At 58.5% G+C, this 23,114-nt stretch overlaps 1 protein-coding gene across 4 annotated transcripts in view; it reads left to right on the top strand.

Moving 5' to 3' along the window:
* The first annotated feature begins 4,394 nt into the window (after positions 1-4,394).
* The window catches only part of GNG7 (G protein subunit gamma 7), a 97,448-nt gene continuing 78,728 nt past the window's right edge, over positions 4,395-23,114 (top strand). For 3 of the 4 annotated variants that reach the window (XM_034657445.1, XM_034657443.1, XM_034657444.1), the window contains exon 1: positions 9,178-9,235. The gene's annotated coding sequence lies outside the window, so the exon portion shown is untranslated. Of the gene's footprint in view, positions 4,418-9,177; positions 9,236-23,114 lie in introns of those variants that run through there. The other variant, XM_002925899.4, reaches the window with a different exon arrangement.

Genomic DNA, 23,114 nt, shown 5'->3' with positions numbered 1-23,114 from the left:
GAGTCCACAGACTTTCTGTAAAGGGCCAGAGGGTAGGTATTTTCAGCTTTGCAGGCCAGCAGTCTTTGTAGGTACAGATGTGCCATAGATGGTGTATAAGTGAATGGGCATGGCTGTGTTTGAATAAAACTTTATTTACAAACCAAGTGGTGGGCCAGATAGATCAGCATTGCCTCCTTCCCAATTCAGAGGCCTCTCCTTATTAAAAGTGATATTTGACACATGACTATCCCTTTCTTCTTCTCAGGCTGGTTTCATCCCCTCTCTGAGCCTCAGTTTCCCCATCTGTAGAGCAGGGATAATTATACTCCTTATGGGTTGTGTGGAGATTGTTAGGTACTGTAGGATGGTAGTTCTCATCTGGGATGATTCTGCCCACAGGGGACACCGGGTGATGTCTGGGGACGTCTGTGGTTGTCACGACTGGGGGTGCTCCTCGCATGGAGGGGGTGGGGCCAGGGGTGCTGCTCAGCCCCCACAGTGCCTGGGATGCCCCTCAGAGAATGAACCAGCCCTGAATATCTGTGGGCCCCAGCGGGGGAGACCCTGGTGTGGATGAAAGTGTTGAAAAGGTAATTGCAAAGACCAGGATGCCCCGTTCTATTAGTTGTCTTTCTTTCTTTGGCCCACAGCTTCCCTCTTATTTTCCGGAATTCTCCATCCATAAACCTTTGCCCTCCTCCGGGCCCGGGCGCTGGCTGCAGGCCTCCTGAGCGAATGTGCCACAGTGCCCGGGTCAGCCTGAGCTGCCAGAGAGGCTTGCTCCAGCAGGACCCCATGGTGGGTGCACCGTGGGAGCAGGCCTCCTGAGCGAATGTGCCACAGTGCCCGGGTCAGCCTGAGCTGCCAGAGAGGCTTGCTCCAGCAGGACCCCATGGTGGGTGCACCGTGGCTGAGCAGGCCTCCTGAGCGAATGTGCCACAGTGCCCGGGTCAGCCTGAGCTGCCAGAGAGGCTTGCTCCAGCAGGACCCCATGGTGGGTGCACCGTGGCTGAGCAGGCCTCCTGAGCGAATGTGCCACAGTGCCCGGGTCAGCCTGAGCTGCCAGAGAGGCTTGCTCCAGCAGGACCCCATGGTGGGTGCACCGTGGCTGAGCAGGCCTCCTGAGCGAATGTGCCACAGTGCCCGGGTCAGCCTGAGCTGCCAGAGAGGCTTGCTCCAGCAGGACCCCATGGTGGGTGCACCGTGGCTGAGCAGGCCCTCCTGAGCGAATGTGCCACAGTGCCCGGGTCAGCCTGAGCTGCCAGAGAGGCTTGCTCCAGCAGGACCCCATGGTGGGTGCACCGTGGCTGCGTGGCTGCCCCGGGGACAGCTCAGCCACCTGTCTTCCCCCGCCCCTGTTCCTGTCACAAGAGCGAACTTCCCCTGTTGATTAGCATATCCTGTTTTTACCGTCTTTCTCTTCTAGGTTTTATATAATCATGTCATTATTAGGCGCTGTCACAGGGACTTAATGCTCCCTCAGTCACACTTTGAAGTGTTCCCCGGCATCAGCAGCTAATTGCCCATTGTCACTCTCTACTCTTCTCTTTTTCAGTAAACTTTCATTTTAGAATAGTTTGCGATCCCCAGAGAAATGGGGCAGGCAGCACAGAGTTCCCACGGAGCCCACACCCAGGTCCCCTGCACTCGCCATCTTCCCTCGGTGCGCTACGTTTGTCACAGATAATAGACCAATATTGGTATGTCGTTATTAACTGAACTCCATACCTTGGATTTCTCTACTTTTCCCCTAATTTCTCTTTTTCTGCCCCAGAACCTCATCCAGGACCCCACATGACGTTCATTTGTCATGTCTCAGGCCCCCTGGGCTGTGGCGGGTTCTCAGACCTTCCATGTCTGTAAACCATGTCCCACTCTGGGGGTGGGTCACGTGGGCTGTTACCAGTGGTGATTTTGCTCACCAGGTCTAGACATTTTGGGTGCCCTTTGCAGCCAAGGCTTGCTAGCCAGTCAATAAAGAAGAGGTATTTACTACCAAGTCAGGGGCTGGATTTTTTTCAAGGTGATGGGAGAGCAACCGCCGTCTTAGGAATTTAAAGGTGGCAGCTCTGTGGCTGTGAGTGTTCTCTGTGCCGGACGGTCTGAGATAGTTTCGCTGGGTGATGGTCTGGGGCAGCGTGGAGCTTTTCCATGTGACCCAGGCAGGGTCCAGTTTCGGGATGAGATCGGAACGCTCTCTCCGCAGTGGTGTCTGGCTCTGAGTATCTGTGGCTAAAACAGTGCCATGTTTTAACAGACCATCTTCTGTTCCGGGGGTCACAAGCTGCAGCCTGTGTGCTGAATCCAGACCTGCTTTTGTAGTTTTATTGGCACATGGCCGCCCCCTTTGTCTACTACAGTCAGGCTGAGTAGTAACGACAGAAAACACCTGCCTCACAAAGCCAGAAGTCTTGACCATCTGGCCCTTCGCGGGAACACTTTGCTGGGCCCTGGTCTTGTCCACAAAGCTGGTACCGCGAGTTCTGAGTGATGAAGTCATGGCGTGTGACTTACTCTGTGACGCGTCTTATGTAACGCAGCGCTCCGATGATAAAGCAGCTGTGCACTATTAACAATGTCAGGTGCTGATGGAAGCGTCTTACAGATGTTCTGCTGTTCGTTTTTTTAAAGGATTTTGCTTGTTTATTTGAAAGAGAGAGAGCACAAGCAGGGGGAGTGTCAGGCAGAGGGAGAGGGAGAAGCAGGATCCCCGCTGAGCCAGGAGCCCGATGTGGGGCTTGATCCCAGGACCCTGGGATCATGACCCGAGCCGGAGGCAGACACTTAACCAACTGAGCCACCCAAGCGTTCCCAGATTTTCAGCTGTTGAATCTGGAAAGCACTCGTGGGGTCAGTGCTCCCATCATCTCTGTGTTACAGATTGAGAAACTGAGGCACGGAGGAGGCCGTGAGCCAGGAAGTCAGGACACACAGCGCGCCCCAGCGCTGCCTCTCAGATGTAAGAATACCCAACCACCCCCTTCCGTGGGACTGTGTGACCGTTAATTCTGAGTGGAAATAGAAATCTGTTTCTACATATTTTCTTTTCTCTCTCCTTAATCAACTGCGCGTCCCTCCATATATTACAATTCCAGGTGGTGGGGTTTGATGACCTCGCACAAGGAAGCAGTCCTGCCCCCAGGACTGTGTCTGGGGACATCTGTGGTCATCACAGCCAGGGGCTCCTGGCATCAAGGGGCGGGGGTCAGGGATGCCGCTCGGCCCCCACTACACCCAGAACTCCCCAGCAGAGAATGACCTGGCTGTGTCAGCAGTGCCAGATTTGGGGGGAAGAAGACCCTGTGTTAATTACTTGGACAAAAATTGAGTCAGATCCCTGCCCACATGTGAGAGCAGAATAAACTCCGATGGTCCTGGTGGGAACCAGGTGACCCCCACCTGGGCTATGTGGGGGGAGGGCTGGGAGGGCCTCTGAGTCACCATGGACCCGAGATCACAGGGCAGCAGCACTCCCTCCGCCTTCTCTACTTGGCTCCTGGCTCCCAGAGACCTTTAACCATGGGGTCAAGCAAGCGGTGCCCTCGTGTCAGGTCTGGTCAGGGGTGTGTCGGCGCCTGCCCTGGGTCTGTCCTGGCAGAGCCTGCTGTCAGCTGTGTCACCTCCCCCCTGGGCGCCTCCCCACCGTCCGATTCTCCTCCCCCTTCATTTGCAATCAGAGCCTCGTCAGGGTGACACATTTAGATGGTTGCTGTGGTGACGAGGGAAGGCTGGGCTGATTGCTGCAGTGCGTGAAGGACAGCGGGCTGCATTGCTGTATCGAGCCTCCACGCAGGCAAGCACTCCTGCGGCAGGGCGGGGCGTGTCAGTGTGGGAAGTCAAGGGGGGCTCAGACGCCCCCGTCCCACCCACTCATTTCCCAGAGAAGTGAACTGCAGCCTGGGCAGGGGGAGATCTGCCATCTGCCCTCTGCCCTCTGCCGGGTCCGGGTGGCCCATCTCCACTGGGGGCTGAGTTGGCCCCTGGGGCGATGGGGGGTGCCTGGGGATATCGGGCTCCTCACGACTGGGGTGCTCTTGGCCTCCAGCGAGGGGGGTCACGGGGTGCTGCTCAACCCCCCCACAGCACCCGGGAGGCCCCACGGAGAGTCAGCGGTGCAGTTGGGGGGCGGGGGTAGGGAGAGACCCTGCTTCAGAGGGAAGGAGGTGAAGGCAGTGGCTTCATTCAGTTTCAGGAACTAGGTGCTGGCATTTACGTTGTGATAATTCATGAAATCCAAAGATTTCATTTTCTCACCCCTGTTGTTAGGCTGCTCTCCCCTCGTTGAATTTCTCGTGTCCCATTGGGCTCCTGTGTCTCCCCAGATTATCAAGTTGATAGATGTTGGGAAAACAAGAAAATGAAAAATCCAGTGCTGCTCAGTGCTTACCATTAGCAACCTGTGATGGTTGACTGAACGTCCAGGTGTAGACGTCAGGTGAGTCAGTGCTGATGGCAGGCACGTCTGCCCTCCGCTGATCCGGGGCCCCATCGCTGTCACGGCCCCTGCTCTCAGGGCCCCTGGTATCAGACCCTGTTGGTGGCAGGGCCCCGTGGGTGTCTTGGACAGTGATGTCTGCTTGGTGCCATCTTGCAGAAATCAGCTAGTCACCAGCCACAGTATGCTTTCTGTTGGCCAAATGGGAATTGGGAGTAATCGGAGGGAGGTGGTTTGCGCCTGATTCTATTAGGGCTCTGATCCGCTCCGGTCCCTGGGCCAGGGTGGGGGGTGGGGGCTCTGGTGTAGGTTAGTCCGGGCCTGAGCATTCAGGGGAGGCTGACCCTCACCGAAGTGTATCGTTAACGGTACTCGCAAGAGCTTTGGAGGGGAAATTAGGGAATGCACTTGGCCAGGACTGACCGAGCTTCTCTCTGGGTCTGGTTAATAACGGCTCGTTGAAGGACCGACTGGTGAAGTGTCAGCACTTAGCGATCATCTGTTCTAAGATGGGCTCCCTCTCCCCTCCCGGCTCCCTTCCTCCTTTCTAAAATCAGAATTTAATTTGTCCCTTCAAGACCCCCTCTTAATAGACTGCTTTTTAGAGTGGCATTAGGGTTATGGAAAAATGGAGCGAAGATAGAGTTCCCACACAGCCCCCGTCCCTCCACGTTTCCCCATTCCCATCTTGCTTTAGCGCGGCACGTTTGTGGTCATGGATGAGCCAATATTGATATGTGTCCATTAACCGAAGTCCTAGTTGACATTCGGGTTCAGTCGTTGCCACCCCCTGGCCCGGGAGATTGATAACGGGGTTCTACCCGAAAAGGGATTTACACCCCAAGAGGGGACAGGGCACTCAGAGGTGGCAGCAGCTCATGAGCTAGTGTGTCCAGTTGGGCACAGAACCTCAAATAGAAGCTTCAGGAAGCTGTTGTGTAGGCTGTCGAGCAGGGCTCCTCCTTCCCTGCAGGGACTCTGGTCATCATGACTGGGGTTGTCCTGGCATCGAGTGGCTGTGGGATGCTGCTCGGTCCCCCCCAGCGCCCAGGTTGCCCCCTCCCCCCACCCCACACAGAGAATGACCACAGTGCCGGGGTGCGGGGGGGATGCCCTGAATTCTAGATGGAGGGGCAGTTGCGTTTGCGCTTAGCAGGGCTGTGCCAACCCTCTGGAAAAATCCTGGAGGCTCTGATTGAACAAAGTGGGTTGTGGCGTGCCTTCCTCCCAGATGAGACGTCCTGTGTCAGTTCGGGCTGGCTCCTCAGTTCCTTAATCCAGAGTTACTGACGATGGGCTCTCAGGGGCGCAGCCCAATGTGACTTCTTCATCAGGGGTCTACCTGTCATCTCCCCTAATATCCGGTTTCACGGCCCTGCTTTTGGCAGTTTCAGATCTCCAGGGTTGGGAGCTAAGGGTCCTGCTGCCCATGCCCCCCACTCACCATTCAGAGACATTGGGCTTCGAATCTGTCGAACCCTTTCAGAATTACAAGGAAAGTCGAAACCGCTGGGAAATTAATGGTGGAAACCCCTGGAGCGCCCTTGGCTTGTGATCCATGTGTTTCGTCTTCCCTTTTCCCATTGACGAATGATGCCGCTGATGACTGCCGCCGAGAATGGGGACCTGTGTGACCAGGCTCGCTCCAGGCCAGGCCTGCGCTCACCGAGCCCCTGTGCCCGTCCCACAGACACACAGCGGGGTTCTGGCCCTTCCCGTGTCACAGGCGAGCCTCCGGGGGGGACCTGGCCCATGTCGCCCAGCTCTGTGGGAGCGACCGGTTCTCCCCAGCTTCCCTCAGCTCCGCAGGCCTCCCCTCCGCGCCGGCTGGGGGTCAGGAAACCCCGTGGTAACGGCGCACGTGCTGTGCGGGGTGCGGTGAAGCCTGGCGGCTGGCAGAACAGATGCAGCCCCTGCACGGCGGGGTCTCACCCCTCCTGGGATGCTGGACTGAAACCCTCGATTCTGGCAGTGCCAGCAGCCCCGGGGCTCCTCGAGGGCCAAGGACCACATCCTGGAGTCGGTGCAGTGGCTGGACAACTTTGCAGATATCCTAAAAGCCACTGAATTGGACACTTGCAAAGGGTGAAGGTTATGGTCTGTGAATTCGATCTCAATGTAAAGGAAAGGCAAAGACAAAGGAAGCGTGTGGACAAGGTGAGGGTCCCAGGTTGTAAGAAGTGCTGCCCGGGTAGTCCTTCCAATGCGGGCGCCCCGATGGACACCGTTGGAAACCGTGTCCATTTCCAGGTGTGGTTTAGCTCTCCCTCGGCACCGGGCACTTCCCCCCGAGCTTTCTTAGTCTGTGCCTGAGGTCGGCCTGCCTCCCCGGCGGTGCCTCGGGCCGGGGTCTGCGTGGGGTCAGCAGGCTCTGCTGTCGTTCTCAAGTTCCGCATAATTTTTGAACGAGGGATCCCGGTTTCATTTGGCTTCCAGCTCTGCAAATTCTGAAGCCTGTCCTGCTGCCGGGTCCCAGCTCCTCATGCCGCTGCTGGCCCTTCGGGAGGGCTTGTGGTTCCCTCTGACGGGGAAAGTGAAAGCCCGCATCTTTGCCTGGATGAAGGTCACAGGGACAACCGGGCGCCAGCTGGTGCAACCGGCAGTCTGCGGTCTCGTGGGCCCTGGGACAGAGCCATAGGGTGTGTTGCTCAAGCTGGCCTGGGCCGAGCGCAGCCAAGGTGGGGGCGTCTGTGGTGGTCGCCTAGGTGCGCAAGTTCAAGTGCGCGTTGGTGCTGCGGGCTGGGGGCGGGGAGATCTGCAGTTGGTGCAGGTGAAGGCAGGGTGAGAACCCACCTTTGAAAGGATTCATGACACCATGTTCACAGCAGCACGAGTCACATCAGCCAGGAGGTGGAGACACCCAAGTGTCCCATCAGTCGCGAAGGGATACACGCAGTGTGTCCACCAGGCACAGGAGGGTCACTCGGCCACAAACAGGGGAGAGGCACCGACAGGCACTGCTCCCGGGGATGGACCCCGAGCCCACGACACTCAGGGAGGGAACGAGACACAGAAGGCCCCATGGCGTGTGAGTCCACGTGTGTGACACGTCCAGAACAGGCTCCTCCACAGACGGGAAGGGGGTTCGTGGGGGCCGGGGGCGGGAGGGGTGGGGAGTGACCGTTAATGGGGATGGGGTTTCTTTAGGGATGATGAAAAGCCCTAAGGTTGGTAGTGGTAATAGTTGCACACTCAGAAAAGACTTAAAAAGCACTTTATTGTGCACTTGCCGTGTGGCTGAGAACCCATCTCAGTAAGACTTAGATAACGATGCTGGTCATCAGTCACTTTGCGGGTTTTGACAGCCTCCCCCAGTTGTGTAAGGAGCCACCGTGGGTGCAGCTGGGCTCAGGGTGCCCAGGACCCTCTGCACTGGTTTTGCAACGTCTTGTGAGTCTTTAATTGATTCAGAAATAAAAACTTGAAGGATCATGTACATAGATGGCCCCTGCAATGTTGAGGCAAGTCGCGGCCTCTTGGTCGGGGGCATAATTGCTCTGGCCTTCCTCGCTCATCCTCTGGTGTGGCCTCCGGGGCGGCAGCCGTATCCACCCCCCCCCCCCCCCCGCCCACGATTGAGGCGTTTCTGAGCTCCCGGCGCCACCTTCAGGTGACAGTGGGAAGTTCAGTTCTTCATCGCAGCCCCTGGTTGACAACAAAGTGGCCCAAACTCCCGGAAAGGGAACCAGCATTAAATCTTTGAACTGAGTAATTTTTTAAAAGATGTATTTATTTGAGAGAGAGAGAGCATGGGGAGCAGCAGAGGGAGAGAGAATCCCAAGCCGACTCCTCACTGAGCGCAGAGCCTGACGTGGGGCTCCATCCCACAACCCCAAGATCATGACCTGATCTGAAACCAAGGGTCGGACGCTTAACTGACTGCGCCACCCAGGAGCCCCCAGAATTACGTGTTTTAAAATAACTTAATTTTATTGTTTCAAAAGTTTTAAATGTATTCGTGAGAGCAAGAGAGTGCAAGCAGGGCGAGTGGCAGGTAGAGAGAGAAGCAGGCTCCCTGTGGAGCAGGGTACCCTGCGCGGGGCTCGATCCCAGGACCCCAGGATCATGACCTGAGCCGAAGGCAGACGCTTCACTGACTGAGCCACCCAGGTGTCCCATAACCTTTTAATTTTAAAATAATTTTAGATTTTCAGGAGAGTTTCAAAGAGAGTTCCTGTCTGTCCATCGCCCAGTCTCCCCCACACCTCCTGGACCCACGGTCTGTTTGTGTCAACCATGCACTTCCGTGAACCCAGCCCCACTTTGTTCAGATTTCAGCAGTTTGCCCCTAATGTCTTTTTCCTGTCCCGGGACCCCATCCAAGACACCACTTGGTATTTGGTCCTCACGTCTCCTTAGGCCGACCCCAATGAGTTGGTGGGTGCCCTGGGGCAGGGGCTTGACTCAGTTTCCACCTCTTCCTCACAGAATGACCGTGAGGGTCAAGTGATGTGGGCAAACATCTTTACAAAGCATGAAAGGCGTGATTGTGTGATCCTTTCATTCTTTGAGCCTTTGGACAATTTAGCAGCCATGACCTTGCAAACTTCTCACAGACCTTTCTGGCAAATTGCCTTAAGTCCCACCTCTGCACCAGGAGGCCTTTCCCCGAGGCTGGCAGGGCCGCTGATGGGCAGAACCCCTGGATGGTCTTTATGGCGGTCTGACCATGAGCTCGAGATCCTTCTCGCTGCCACCGCCGATGGACACGTGTTTCTGGCCCAGTGATGTTCCAGTGAGGTGTTCCGTTTTTCTTGCAGGGAGCTGACGTGTGGTTCCTGAACCTCGGCGCTGGAGACAGCTCGGCCTCGTGCACAGGTCAGTGTCGTGACATTTTCTTCCTCTGCTGTCGAAGTGAACGTGGGATGTGCGTGGCCGGGCCGGAGAGAGGGAGGAGCTTGGCTCGGTGTGGAGGGTAGCCCGTGTGGAGCCACTGCCTGGAGCAGAGCCAAGTGTCTGGACGGGACGGATCTCTCAAACCTGGCGCCCGTCCTGGCGACTGTGAGGCACCACGGGGCCTGGGGAGGACTCTGAGCTCGGGTCCTGCTCTCTGTCCGTCCGTCTCGTTCACAAAGGGTGTTGGGTGGCTTTTGTCCTGTGGGAGAAGGGGCGGTGTGATAGTGAGCGGGGGCAGGCTGCAGTGGCCTGCGGCCGCCCCCAGGCTCCCCTTCCACCTGCCCATGGAGGGCTCTGCTGCTCTCCTGCGGTGTCCTCTGTCCTGTGGGCTTTAAAATCAACTTCAGTTTCCGGCAGAAATTCTGATGGGACTTTGATTAGGGTTGTGTTTCATTTGTCAGTACGTTTGAGGGACATCGGATGTCTTTATAATGTTGGATATCCCCAAGCTGTGTGTGCGCGTGTTTAAATGAAAAAACGTCAGAAAAGGAGGCAGACCCTGAAGACGCACATCCCGTGGTCTGTCTCCATAAAGTTTCTAGAAAAGGCCCGTCCGCAGGGGCAGGAAGGTGCTTGGTGGCCTCCAGGGGCTGGGGTGGGAGTGGGGACTTGCTGTGGGTGTGCACCAGGAGCTACGTGAGGGGCGGTCTCTTACCAGAGACTCCTCGCCTTGTGTGCTTCCAGCCGGCGAGTTCTGGGGACTGTAACGTGCACCTCAGTAAGGCTACAGGGGACGTGTGTGGCTTCACTCAGGAGAGAGGCCATCTCTGAGGACAGAGGCCAGGAGCTGCGATGGGAGCCCCGGTCTGGGTGTGATGTGTGGGTGCCCAGCTGGTCCCATGCAGATGACCTCCCCTGTGGCGCCCGTGTCACAGAGTTGCCAGCCAGGGGGGTGTTTGGAGACCGCAGCTGGCCGGTGGAGGTGGACTGACGTCCTGTGGAAAGGACAGTGCAGGCAAAGGAGAAGCCAGGCGCCCAGAGCCCCCACCTGGTGACAGCGTGCCCGCCCAGTGACAGTGTGATGGCGTCTTGGTGAGCGTTCTCCCCCCATCCCTCCGTGAGTTCCATCCACATGCGTGATTCTGGATAAATAGGGTTTACTCTTGAACGTGCTCCTTCTGCCTGATGGGCCGCTTTTCCTTGTCAGTATACCTGCGTTTTCCCTCATCTTTCCTGATGCCGGCTTGGCATTCCACATCACAGGCAAATTGTTAGTCACTCCTTTTGAAATAATTTTACACTTGATTTAATTGGTCTGTGGGGGTGTTTGTTTTCCTGTTTTTCTTTTCTCTCTCTCTTTTTACATTCTGCGAGGAATGTGTTCATGCAAACGTGGTGAGTCCTTGGCCGGTTGTCGTTGGGGGCGAACTCCCATTCGTAGGTCTGCCGTGCGTGGGAGGGAGGGAGAGCATCAGGGTGTCGCCCTCCGCAAGTGCCGGTCTCCTCAGTTGTCTCCCCGTGTGCCGGTCTCCTCGGTTGTCTCCCCGTGTGCCGGTCTCCTCGGTTGTCTCCCCGGCCGTCTGAGCAGACGGGCCGGTTTCAGGGCTGGTGGGTCGGGTTGCTGGGGATTCTGCAGCCCCCAGCTATGCCTTCTGTGAGTGCCCTTACGGACCTTCCTGGAGGGGGTCTCTCCGCCTCGTCAGCGACGTTCTTGAGCTCTTCATACGTGGTGTTTGAACTTTCCGCTTTCTGTGTGTGGACGCCGCCTGGTGTCCGTGACACCTGCTGTGAATATTGCTCTGAGTGGGCCGTCCACTGGACTCACCGTGGGCTTTCTCCTATGGATCGAGCACACTGGCACTTGCCCTTGTGTTTTCTTTGGCATTCCCCCAAATTTCAAGATGCTAGAAAGCAATGCACCTGCCTTTTGTTCAGATTGCATCTTTTATACTTAAATCTTCAACGCAGACTCACTGCTGGGTCTGAGCCCCACCGTACGGGGTGGGGTGGGGGACACTGGGCAGCGTGGCGAGGGGAGGGGCACTGGGGGAGGGGCACAGAATGAATCGGTGAGCTGGCCCGCTGTGGGCAGATCTGGCAGGGGCTCTCCTGCAGGAACTCCTTGGAGGGGGAATGCCAGGCTTTCCCTGGTCCTGTTTTAACTAAATAGTCACTCGCAGAGCTCAGGCGCTGTGTGAGGTGTCTGTGGGCACCTGGCCAGGGTTTACCATCTCTGAGGAGCCGGGTGTCGCCAAGCGAAGGCTGCCGCCACCTCTCCTGTGGCAGGACCAGCCCTCCAGCAGATACCAGAGCTAAAGGACTAGCAGGAGTTTGGGTTGTTTGCTCCTGGGGTGTTGGGTGGGGTTCTGGGCGACAGTGCTGCAGTTCCCCCTGGCGGCCACGAGGGGGCAGAGAAGGTCCACAGGCCAGGCCTCCAGCCGCGTGTGAGTGGAGCTGAGGCGGGGCAGGCAGGTGCAGGCCCGCGCCTCAGGTGTTTCCAGCCCTCCACTTGCCCCTCTTGGAGCTCTGTGACCACCCTGTCCCATTCTTCAGGACATTCCAGCCCCGAGGTTTCCCTGGTCACCCTGTCCCAGGCCCCCTCGCCCCCCACCTTGCAGATCCCGAGCCTCCCCTGATTGGGACCAGCATCTGCCAGCGGGCCCCTTCCATTGGGTGGAGGAGGGAGGAGGGAAGCGCTGGCTTTGTGACCTTGGGGCACCTGCACCCCCAAACCCACCCTGGACCCGGGCACGGTCTGGCATAGCAGAAGCTTTGGCACAGAAGCGAAGACACAAGATCGGGGGTGGGCAGCCTGGCTGCTGCACCCCCACCTTGAAGACTGAGCCTTGCTTCTGGAACGTTCCCTCCTCCCTCCTCTGGAGCAGCAGCTGGTGGCTCCAGCCCCACACAGCCCTTCCTTTGGGGACAGCACCAACCGTCAGCAGCCCCCGCAGGCGTCCAGGGCCTGGAATCTGTCCAGTGTCGCCGTGCAGCACCTGTGGCCTAGTGTCTGGCCTGTGTCACACCTGCTAGTGCAGTCGGCTGCGTGCTTACTGCCTGGATATGGGGTAGCCCTCCCACAGACTTGGTCCCTTCCCTCAGCAGGGGTTTCTGAGTGGGTGCCTGGGCCGGGCTCTGGGGAAATGGCAATGACCAGAACAGGGAAAACCCTTGGCTCCCGCAGAGCTGACGTCCTAGCAGGACCTGGGGACCCACTGCGGCTTCCCCTGCCTCAGCACTGCGGACATCAGGTGGGTCACTCTCTGGCGGTGTCCCCAGTGCTGTGGGGGCGGGGCAGCCTCCCTGGCCCCACCCACTCGATGCCAGGCGCTCCACCATGGAAACAACCGCAGATGTCCCCAGACATGACCTGTGGTCCCCTGGGGACAGGACAAGAACCCTGCCCTAATGGTTTCTCTCACACTCTGTCTTTAACGGGGATCCTGGCCACTGGGTGGGTCTTCCTGCTGCCTGGGAAGCTCTGGAGGCTGGAGCTGATGCTCGCCTCCTGGAGCGGCAAGCCAGTGTTGCACCAGCCTGGCAGCTGCCTGGGACAGCTCAGACCCCCTGTCCCCTGAGGGCACTAGACTTTCCCTCGGGAGTCACCTGGGCTCGGGTGTCCTGGGCCCTCATGGTGCTAGCTTTCCTTTGGATGAGACATCGTCTTTGAGCTGAATCCGGTGTCCAGAGCTGCGATTTCCAGCGTGGTAGGCACGAACTACCGGCAGCCCCGAGCACCCGAACTGGGGCCACTGTGGAAATGAGATTTTGTATATATTAGGTTAAATCTATGATTCTTAACTGAGGGCGCTCTTGCCCCCAGGGGACACTGGGCAGTGTCCAGGGACATCTGTGGTCGTCATACTGCAGGTGTAGCACTGAGTGGGTGGGGCCAGGGACGCCGCTCAGCCACCACCGTGCCCAGGACGCCCCCCGCGGAGTGGCCTGCTCCCCCCACCCCATGGTGCCGGGGGAGGGGGAGAACGCTCTGGACAAGGACACAGCAGAGAGTACAAAAGAACTCCGTGACCTTCAAACAGCAGAGTGTTTTTCTGATGGCTCCCTATTGTCCTGGGAGCTTTTGAGCATTCCCGCCCGCTGCAAGCTCTGCAAGCTCGGCTGGAGCCTTTTTTTTTTTTTTTTTTTTTTTACATTTTATTTATTTATTTGACAGAGATAGAGATAGCCAACGAGAGAGGGAACACAAGCAGGGGGAGTGGGAGAGGAAGAAGCAGGCTCATAGCGGAGGAGCCTGATGTGGGCCTTGATCCCAGAACGCCGGGATCACGCCCTGAGCCAAAGGCAGACGCTTAACCGCTGTGCCACCCAGGCGCCCCGTGGCTGGAGCCTTTTGTCTCCAGAGGGGCCCTTGTGTGGAGCAGACCCCCGTCCCAGCCTGCTCGTCAGAGCGTCCGTCCCGCAGGTTACCCACTTCAGGTCTGTCCCAGGCATGTGGAAATGCAGTTGTTATCAGTTCTTTCTGCAGACAAGCTGTTCTCCTGCAAGAACTGCCAAGATAGTTGAAACCTAAAACGTTCTGCTCACGAAAGGTCATGGACTGCCGCCGCCGTCCCAACAGAAAGCACATACAGAACATGCATAATTCGGGGCCCTGCCGCAGCCCACGGCGCCCGGAACCCCTCCCTGCAGCTTGCGGGCTCTGAGCTGGCAGACGGGGATGCTGGTGCTTCCCAAGGCAGCAGGGGCAGCTCACGCAAGAGCGTGACCCTCCCCTGCGGGTGCTCCCCCGGGGCTGTGAGGCCCCAGGGGCCCCGGGGCCCCGGGGCCCCGTCATGGGAGATCTGTGGCCGTTACGACTGGGTGCTTGGGCCAGGGATGCTGCTCAGCCCCCCACGGCACCCAGGACGCCCCCAGAGAGTGACCCGCCCCATTGTCCACCACAGCGAGGGGAGAAATCCCGGCTGCACAGGACTCTCGCCTTCGAGGGGGCGTCAAGATCACACCTTCTTGTCCACGTGTACCACTGCCTGGTTTCCACCCCTGTTGTTTCCCAGACCCTATGGGTCAAGGTGTGCCAGAAGGTTCTATCTCACGGGCTGGCTAGTGCTACCACCACCTGATTTTACCCATTTAACAGGACCCCAGCGCATTCACATGGGGGATTGTTGGAGTAGGGGCCCCCTCAGCGGGGCCGCTAGAACCAGAGCAACCCAGTGGCCACACAGGGGCGGAGACCACGCCTCCGTGGGCACAGGGATGTTGCTGGGCAACCGCTCGCACAGTCAGCTTCCCTCGGGGCAGGGCATGGCGCACACGTGCCCTTCGCTAGTCATCCAGCTGCAGCCTCTTGACTCAAAACACACACAGGGCGACAGTCACATATGACAGGAAGGTGGGGGCGGGGGAGACGGGAGCCATGTGCTGGGCAGTGGGGTCCCTGCATCTTCCCAGGGCCCATTCTCAGCCCGATTCCCTTGGAGCCAGTGGGCTGGTGGCTCATTTCCTCCCTTCCCACTTCATGCTTTCAGTTTGCAAACGTCTCAGTGCTGGGGCCCCACCGGGCCAAACTGCTCGTAGCTGCCTGCAGAAGCCCCCGATGCAGGACCCAGGACACGGAGTCCACGGGACAGAGGGGGTCCACGGGACATAAGGCTCAGGCACGGCCTGGAGAAGGCCCGCTGGGGCGTGCTCAGCAGTGGGAAGCAGGAAGAGGGACCTGGGGGCCCAAGAGCTGTGCTGACTTCAGCCTGGCAGAGGCCTGAGTGGGGGCTCCAGATGCAGGTCCATGGGTTATTGGGGGCTTGCCTCTAATGGCCACAGACGGAATCACCGGTGGTCTCTAATAGTCACTGGTGTCCCCCATGCACTGGTAACCGGAGGTGAGGCCTTTGGAGGGGTGATACTGTGGTTTCTAGTAAGGTTTCTTACTAGGAAGGATGTATCTTGGTCTTCATGCACGATTCCCGGCTCACTGCTCCCCAGGCTTTGGAATGTCTGAGAGAGGAACACCCCTGTATGTGACTGACCCTGACAGTGATCGGAAAACCCAGGGCACTCTGTCCTTCCGTCTCACAGAGAGTGTGTAACGGGTGACCACACACCCGGCTCCACCCTGTTTATCAGCTCCTGCTTCTGCAGGTCAACAGTGTGGACGGCGTGGCTGGTGCTGTGCTCGGGGCATCACCAGGCTCAGCGAGAGCGAGTGCTCATGGAGGCACGGTGAAGATAGAAGCCACTCCATGATCACTCTGGTTGTCGGCAGGATTCAGCTTGTTGTGCTAGCAGCCAGCAAGAGCCCACCCTGAGCTCTTAGAGGCCACTCTCAGGCCCTGTCCAAGCCACATGGTCTCCTCCACTGGCCTCCTCACACTCCTAGTCTCTCACGTTAGGAAGGTCCCTGACCCTTTGAAGGCTCACCTGATGAGGCCAGGCCCACCCAGGTGCGTTCCCTTTTTAATTAACTCAGAGTTGACCGATTTGAAGGCTTAATTCCATCGTTCAAACCCCTTCTTCCATACAAGTCGTCTAAGCAAGGGATGGTATCTTATCACGCTCCCAGGCCCCGTCCACACTCAGGGTTAGTCCATGCAGTGCACTCACCTGGGAGCAGGGATCTAGGGGCTCTTGGAATCCTGTTGGCCACAAAGGGGAGGAAGGGAGTAGAGTCATTCGAGACACAGCCTGGCCTGAGCCTCAGCTGGGGCTGCTCGGGCGGAGTCTTCACCCTTGTCTGCCTCCCAGCCCCTGCTTGCCGGGAGTATTGCCAGGACCCTGGCGGGGGGGCTCAGGACTTGGGGAGAGAGGGGGTGTTTGGAGAAGGCACAGCATATCTTGTCCCAGTTTACACCTAAATGTATACATGGCTTCACCTAATTTTTTAAAAACTTGTATTTTGAAATAATTTCAGGTCCCCAGGAAGTTACAAGCTCTCGCCCGGCACGGCCCGTGCCCCCTCTGTCCAGCTACCCCCGGTGGTGGCATCTCCCATCACTAATAGTGCAAAACCAGGCAGTCGGCATGGGGACTGTGTGTGCGCTGTTCCCTGCTGTTTGCCACACACGCAGATTCAGCTTTGCCCCGTCGAGTGTGCGGGACTGTCACATGCCTGTGAAGCTGACAGAGCTGCTCTCACGCGTGTGCGTGATGCCTGTGGGGGCAGCCGCCGGAAACGGACACAGAAGCGTCTGCCTCAATGGCACCGTGGGCCACGCCCGGTGCTCCGGGCCATGCCCTCCCCCGCCACAACTCTGGGGGGGCCTTGCCGGCCCCTCTTCAGGCAGCCAGCCCTTCCGGTGGGTCTGTTTGCAGAAGGGCCAGTGCCGGAGGCTCAGGTTCAAACCCAGGTGCACCTCCCAGACGCATGCGCCCCCGGGCAGCTCGCCTGACCTTCCTCAGCACGGAGGCTGGGCCCGCCGACCCCACTGCCATCCTGGCATCCACGGGGGGCCGCAGTGATAGTGAGAGACTCCAGTTCCTTCCAGGGGACAGACCCTGTCCTCAACTCCCCCGTCTGTCCTGCCCAACCCTGGAGGCCTACAACGACAGCCCCTTGCTGGAACGAAGCCTGCCTCCACTTACCCCAAGGTTCTCGGCTGTCTTCTCCGTGCCTCACAGGGTCTGACGCATCGAAGGTGTTCCCCGTGGTGGGGGGCTGTGTGTTTCCTCCTCATCACGATACTGACAGTGGCAGTGAGGGCTGCGTTTTCCAAGATGGTGCCCCAGGTGGGCGCCCTCTGGTGTCCACACCCTAATCCCTGCTCTTCGGGTGCAAGGAACCTGGGAATAGACGGGGTGCCACTCTTGCGGTTAGGCTAATGTGAAATGGCGAAAGGGATTTTGCACATCTAGGAAGAGCCCTAATCAGTTGACTTGGGGTTCATCAGACGAGATGGTACCCGGGTGGGCCTGACCTAATCAGGCCAGCTCTTGAAAGAGACCAGAAGCATATCCGGAGTATTCAGGCTCACGGGTGCGGGGGGGGGGGGCTGGAGGACGGGGGGGGGGGGGGCGGGAGTTAGTGTTGAACTGCTTGGGGTTTGTAAGGTGAGAGAGTTGTACACATCCGTCGCGCATCGACAAGAATATTGTAACGATAATGAGCTGTATGTATAAAAACGGGTGAGATGGTTGTGTGTTTTTTACCAAAATAAAGAAAGAGACGGAGACGGAAAGAGCAGGAGCAGCGGACATTCCGCAGCCTTGAAGACAGTGAGTGGCCGCATCGTGAATGCTCGGAGCAGCGCCCGTCCAGGACCTCCGGTCCCGCAGCTGCAGATGAGAGCCCAGCCCCACCAGGCCTTGGAGGTCAGGCCGCCGAGACCCTGAGTGAAGGGCCCTGTCGTGTCCGTGTCACGGATGAGAAGACGGTGGCACAGGGGCTGAGTGACTTGCCTGGGGCCACGTGGTCGGTGTCTTGCGATGTTCAGATCAGCTGCATCTGCCCCCTGGGCCAGACTAGAAGCTTCTCCGGGTCAGGGATTTTGTCCGACCACTCACAGGTGCTTAACAAGTGAGTGAAAGAAGGAGAGAAGGCTCTGGCCTGGTCCTCACCTGACCTCCTGCACCGAGAGGGAAGTCTGTGACCTGGACTGGCGACACGTCAGGGACTGTGGACAGAACCCAGAAGGAGTAATGATCACATGCGGCGTCCTCGGCACAGTCATCACCGGAGCTGAGCTCTGAGCTCATTAGCCTCCTGGAATGCGACGTGCTGTTCCCTGGCTCCCTGACTCATGTTCCCACTCATCGGGACCTCTGCTCCTAGGGGAGGCGGCCTCTCAGAGCTGGGCACTCTCTGGCCCACAGGAGGCTCGCAAAGCCAGGAGCCGCCGGAGGGACGGACAGCAAGGTCTGGCAGCACTCCCAGTGGGTGTTTCCGGCACCAGGCTGCCAGCTGTGGGCGTCCTTGACAGGAGTAAAGGCTGTGGGTGTGAGGACAGGCACACGGAGTACGCGGGTAGCACCCGGGATTTGGGCTGGGGCACATCTGCTGGTCCCCCTGGCAAACCATTAACCAGGCCTTCTGTGTCCCGGTGCCGTGGGGTAGAGCCAGCTGGCCCCCTGGGCACTGCGGACACTGGGCCGCGTCTTGGGCACTGGGGGTGGGGGTCAAGCAGGATCCCTGGCCCCACACATTCGAGGCCAGAGCTCCCCCGCCGCCAGTCGTGACAGCCACAGACATCCCTACGTCACCCAGAGTCCCCTGGGGCAGGACTGCCCTGGGTGAGACCCCCATTGAGCAAACTGATGCTGACAGCACTGCTGGAGAGTGAGAGCAGGTGTTCAGGGAGGCCTTCCTGGAGGAAGTGATGGCTGAGTTGAGGTTGATGATGTCCTGGAGCTGCCGGGGCCAGGGAGCCCTTCTAGGTGCACAGCAGTGGAGCTGGTGCCAGGACCAAGGGCACAGGCTGAGGGAAAGGAGGCAAGGAGGCCAAGGGCAGAGGCTGGGCGTCATCCCCCGGGTTCCAGGCCCACCTGTGGCCACGATGCACTGACCTTGTTTTCTAGATTAGGAAACCAGAGAAGGTGAGGATGCTCCGTGCCCCCAGTGGTGGTGAGCAGAGGTCCCTGTGGGCTTCAGGCCAGCTGGGGGGGGTGGGTGGCCTTGGGTGCTGGAGCCAGGCCCAGGAAGCTCAGCCCCTCACAGCTCTGAGACTGTGTCAGCAGGCACCTGTCCCCCCCCCCCCCCTTTCCCTTTGGTGAAACTGGGGTAACAACCACCCTGACGCCCAGGGCCATTGCAGGGAGTCGATGAGGTAAGCAGCTGCCCAGGTCTGGGCACGGCCAGGGCTCTGGATAAACAGGCAGCACGTTCCTTAGCCTGTGGTCATTGGAGGTCACTCTCCCCGGGCCCTTCCCCTTTGGGCTCTGCCTCCCTCCTTCCCAAAGAACCCCGAGTTCATCCTGCTTCTCTGGTATCCATGGAAACGCTGGGACTGACAGGGAAGCCCCAGGCCCTTCGGCAGGCAGGTGGCGAGCCCTGGACCCCTGCTCCTATCCCGGCGCTCTTCTCTCTGATGGATGAGAAAGAAGGGGCAGAACCACGTGGACAGAGCGTGCCCCCTGGCCTAGAGCTGCGCCCCTGGGAAAGTAACAAACAGTCCACCCTCTGCAGGCCCAGCCTGCATCCACCAGAAAGGACCCCAGCTGGGCAGTATTCTGTGTCCCGAGCTGACCTTGTTTTCCTGTTCCCTGGGCAGGACGGCCCGGCCCACGGAGCGGACCTCTCCACGCCCAGTGAACACCTGGGCCATGGCGGGGCCGGGCCGGAGGGGCCAGGTTTCCTGGCCCCCCACCTGCGTTCCCCTTCCTGGCACTTACGGGGAAGGTTGGCCGAGCTGGTCTCTGCACGCTTCCCAGAAGACCGACTTGCTTCACCGCCTCCTGGAGGGAGCCCGGCAGAGATCAAGGCCGCCGGGGCCACTGTGTCCATGCACAGGCTGTGTTGTGCCACACGTGGGACCAGGACAGAGATGGCCTCCTGAGCATTTGCAGGTCTTCTTTCTTTCTTTCTTTGGTGGTAAAATACACATAAAATTCATGATCTTAACCGTCTTCAAGTGCACAGCCCAGCGGCATGAAGCACACTCACCCCGTCCTGCAGCCACCCCCACCCTCCGTCTCCAGAACGTTCCATCTCCCCACACAGAGACTCTGTCCCCAGGAAGCACGGACTCCCCACCCCCTGCCCCAGCCCTGGCTCCCATCAGCTCCTGTCTGTCTGTGTGGACGGGACTCCTCTGGGGACCCCCTGAGAGTGGGGTCCTGAGGGATGTGTCCTTCTGGGTCTGGCTGCTCTCGCTGAGCGGTGTCCTTGGGGTCCGTCCACATCGTGGCAGGTGTCAGGGTCCCTCCTTTCTAAGGCTGGATTGTGTTCCAGCATATGGACAACCATATTATGTTCATTCATCCATCAGTGGACGCTTGAGCTGTTCCCACCTTTTTTTTTTGGCTGTTGTGAATTGTGCTGCTGTGAACACAGGGGTGCAAATACCTGTTTGAGTCCCTGCTTTCACTTCTTTTGGGGATAAAATACGTTTTGTCCTGCTTTGACCCCTCACCCCAGCCTGGAGGTCACCTGTCTGCCCCTCAGGACACAGGGGAGCCCAGTCTGAGCTGCAGAATCCAAGATATCGCTTCTCCCTCACCCACCCTTGCTTGGACCCACACACCCCTAGGAAGAAAAATGGACTTTTTGCACAAATAAAGATGCCATGGGATGAAGGTTCCCAAGGTGCAAATGGTGTAGGACGAGAATGACCTCTCCCTCCCCCTGTGCTCTCGGCCTCCCTGCCTGGAAGCAACCAGTACCGGTTTCTGGGTCTTTCCCTGGTCATGCCCCGCCTCCCAGGCACCATTTCTGACCCTTAATTCTTGCAGGGTGGAGTCGGGCACCTGCCAGAAGCACAAACGTGAAGCCCCTGAAAGGCGGGGCTCAGAGGGAGGGTAGGAGGGGCTGTCAGGTGGCCAGGCCTGTGTGGGCGGGGCTCCAGGGAAGCTCACTGGCTCAGTGCTGCCCAGCCTCGGAGGGCCTCTCCAAAGCGGGTGCGTAATAATGGTAATGTGCGTCCTTGTTAGGGGCCGGATGTGTGTGTCCCCCAAATTCCTCTGTAGAAGCCCTTACCAATGGGCTGGTTTGGGAGGGGATTGGTGTTAGGCAAGGTCGCGAGGGTGGGACCCCCATGGTGGGATCAGCGTCCTGGTAAGGTAGGAGAGAGATCAGGGCACTCTGTCCCAGACACAGCGAGGAGGGGGCCACCTGCGAGGAAACACATCCCCACCAGGGATCGACCCTGCGGCCCCATGATCTCAGACTTCCCGCCTCCCGAACCCTGAGAAGTAATGTCTGTGGCTTAGGGTGCCCTGTCTGTGCTGTTCTGTGACAGCAGCCAGAATGGACTAATAGAGCCCATCACAGTATTCTTTTAAAAAAAGAAAGGTAGTCTGCAGAACGCACCATGCGGCATTCACCTGAGGGCAGGGGGAGTGCTTCGGAGGACAAGGGTGGGCGGTGGTCTCCTTCAGATCCTCACGGTGGCTTCTGGCATGCAGGGTGGGTTGAGCTGGCGGCTCTGTAAGCAGTCAGGGTGGGGGCGGGGAGACCAGAGAGGCACGGGGAGTGTCCTGGGGTCGCTGTAACAAGACTACAAACCAGGGGGCTGAGAACCACAGGATTTCTTTCTCCCACATTCTGGGGTCAGAAGTTTGAGGTCGAGGTGTAATGGGGCCACGCTCCCTCCCCAGGCTCCAGGGGAGTGTCCTTCCTGCCCCCTCCAGCTCCTGGGGCCCAGCACCCAGTGGCTTGTGGCTGCATCTGGGCAGCCTCGGCCTCTGTGTGTGTCTCTCCTCTTCTGATAAGGACGCCAGTGCCTGGCTCAGGGCCCACCCTAATCCTGCGGGGTCTCGTTTTAACATAACCAGTTACACCCGCAGAGACCCTCCCTCTCTTCTGAGGTGGTCACTGCAGAGCTTGCTCCGGCTGCTTTGACAAAGCGCCGTGGACGGGGCGGTGTAGACAGTGGCTGTGTTCTCAGGGTGCGGAGGCGGGAGGTCTGAGATCCGGGGGTCTGCCGAGGCGGCTGTCCTGGGCGTGCAGACACCGTCCCTCCCTGTCCCTCCCCGTCTCCTCACCCAGTCGTCCCTCTGTGCGTGTCTGTGTCCCACCCTGCTCTTCCTGCAAGGACACGGTCATACTGGACTAGGGCCACCTTTGTGACCTCATTTAAATCAATCACCTCTTTAAAGGTCCCGTCTCCAAGTACAGTCCCACTGGGGGTTTGGGCTTCGACATAGGAATCTGGGGGACATGATTCAGTTCCTGTCAGTCACCTTCTGAGGTTCTTGTGGACATGAACTGGGGAGGGGACACTCTCTTCAACCCACCATGGGAGGTGGGGGGTGAACTCAGTCCTCCATCAGGGAGGCTGTGCAGGAGGGAAGGGGGGACGGGTCTCCCCCAGGAGGAGGCCCAGATGGGCACAGATGGGCCTCTATGTGTGAGTCCCTTAGCCGAGCTGTGGCCTGAGCTTCGGGGAGTCCTGCCAGGAGGGGAGCCTTCACCCCCACCCTTAACCCCTTTTATAAAGGAAGGTGGAAACAGCTGGGAGAGTTTGCCCAGGCTCACAGAACAGCCTGAGTGCGGCCCGCGGTCTCCACCCTGCAGGTGGGTTCTGTGCCCCGTGCCGGCTTCCCAGCCAGGGGTACCAGTGGCGCGAGGAAGCCCCCAGGGCCCCTGAGGTGGCCGGCACCAAGGGCCTGGAAGCCTTCCGACACCTGGGACATCCCCTTGAAATCTTGCTTTTGCTTTTATTTATTTTTTTAAAAAGATTTTTATTTATTTTATTTTATTTTTAAAGATTATTTATTTATTTATTTAACAGAGATAGAGATAGCCAGCAAGAGAGGGAACACAAGCAGGGGGAGTGGGAAAGGAAGAAGCAGGCTCACAGCAGAGGAGCCCGATGGGGGGCTCGATCCCACAACGCCGGGATCACGCCCTGAGCCGAAGGCAGACGCTTAACGACTGCGCCACCCAGGCGCCCCAAAAAAGATTTTTATTTTTAAGCAACCTCTGCGGCCAACATGGGGCTCGAACTCACAACCCTGAGATCAAGAGTCGCACGCTCTCCTGACTGAGCCGTCCTGGCCCCTTTTCCTTTACTTTTAGTGGCTTGAAGTGTTGCATTCTTGCCTGAGAGCTCTCTAATTTGCTTGGATGGAAAATGATTTGGACTTTTCCCCTTCTGTGAATTGTGTTGATCTTGCGGCTGAGCGGCCCCTTGGGGTGGGTCCTGCTCTGGGGTGTTGGGGTCCGGGGAGGGGGAGGGCCATAACTGTGTCTGTGGCAGGATCGCAGGGCGGGGCAGCGAGGGCGAGACCTGGCCTGTGCAGATGAAGCAGG

The sequence above is a fragment of the Ailuropoda melanoleuca genome, chromosome 4 (assembly GCF_002007445.2).
Source record: "Ailuropoda melanoleuca isolate Jingjing chromosome 4, ASM200744v2, whole genome shotgun sequence".
In the NCBI taxonomy this organism is placed as follows: domain Eukaryota; kingdom Metazoa; phylum Chordata; class Mammalia; order Carnivora; family Ursidae; genus Ailuropoda; species Ailuropoda melanoleuca.
This window is presented reverse-complemented; position numbering and strand designations above follow the sequence as displayed.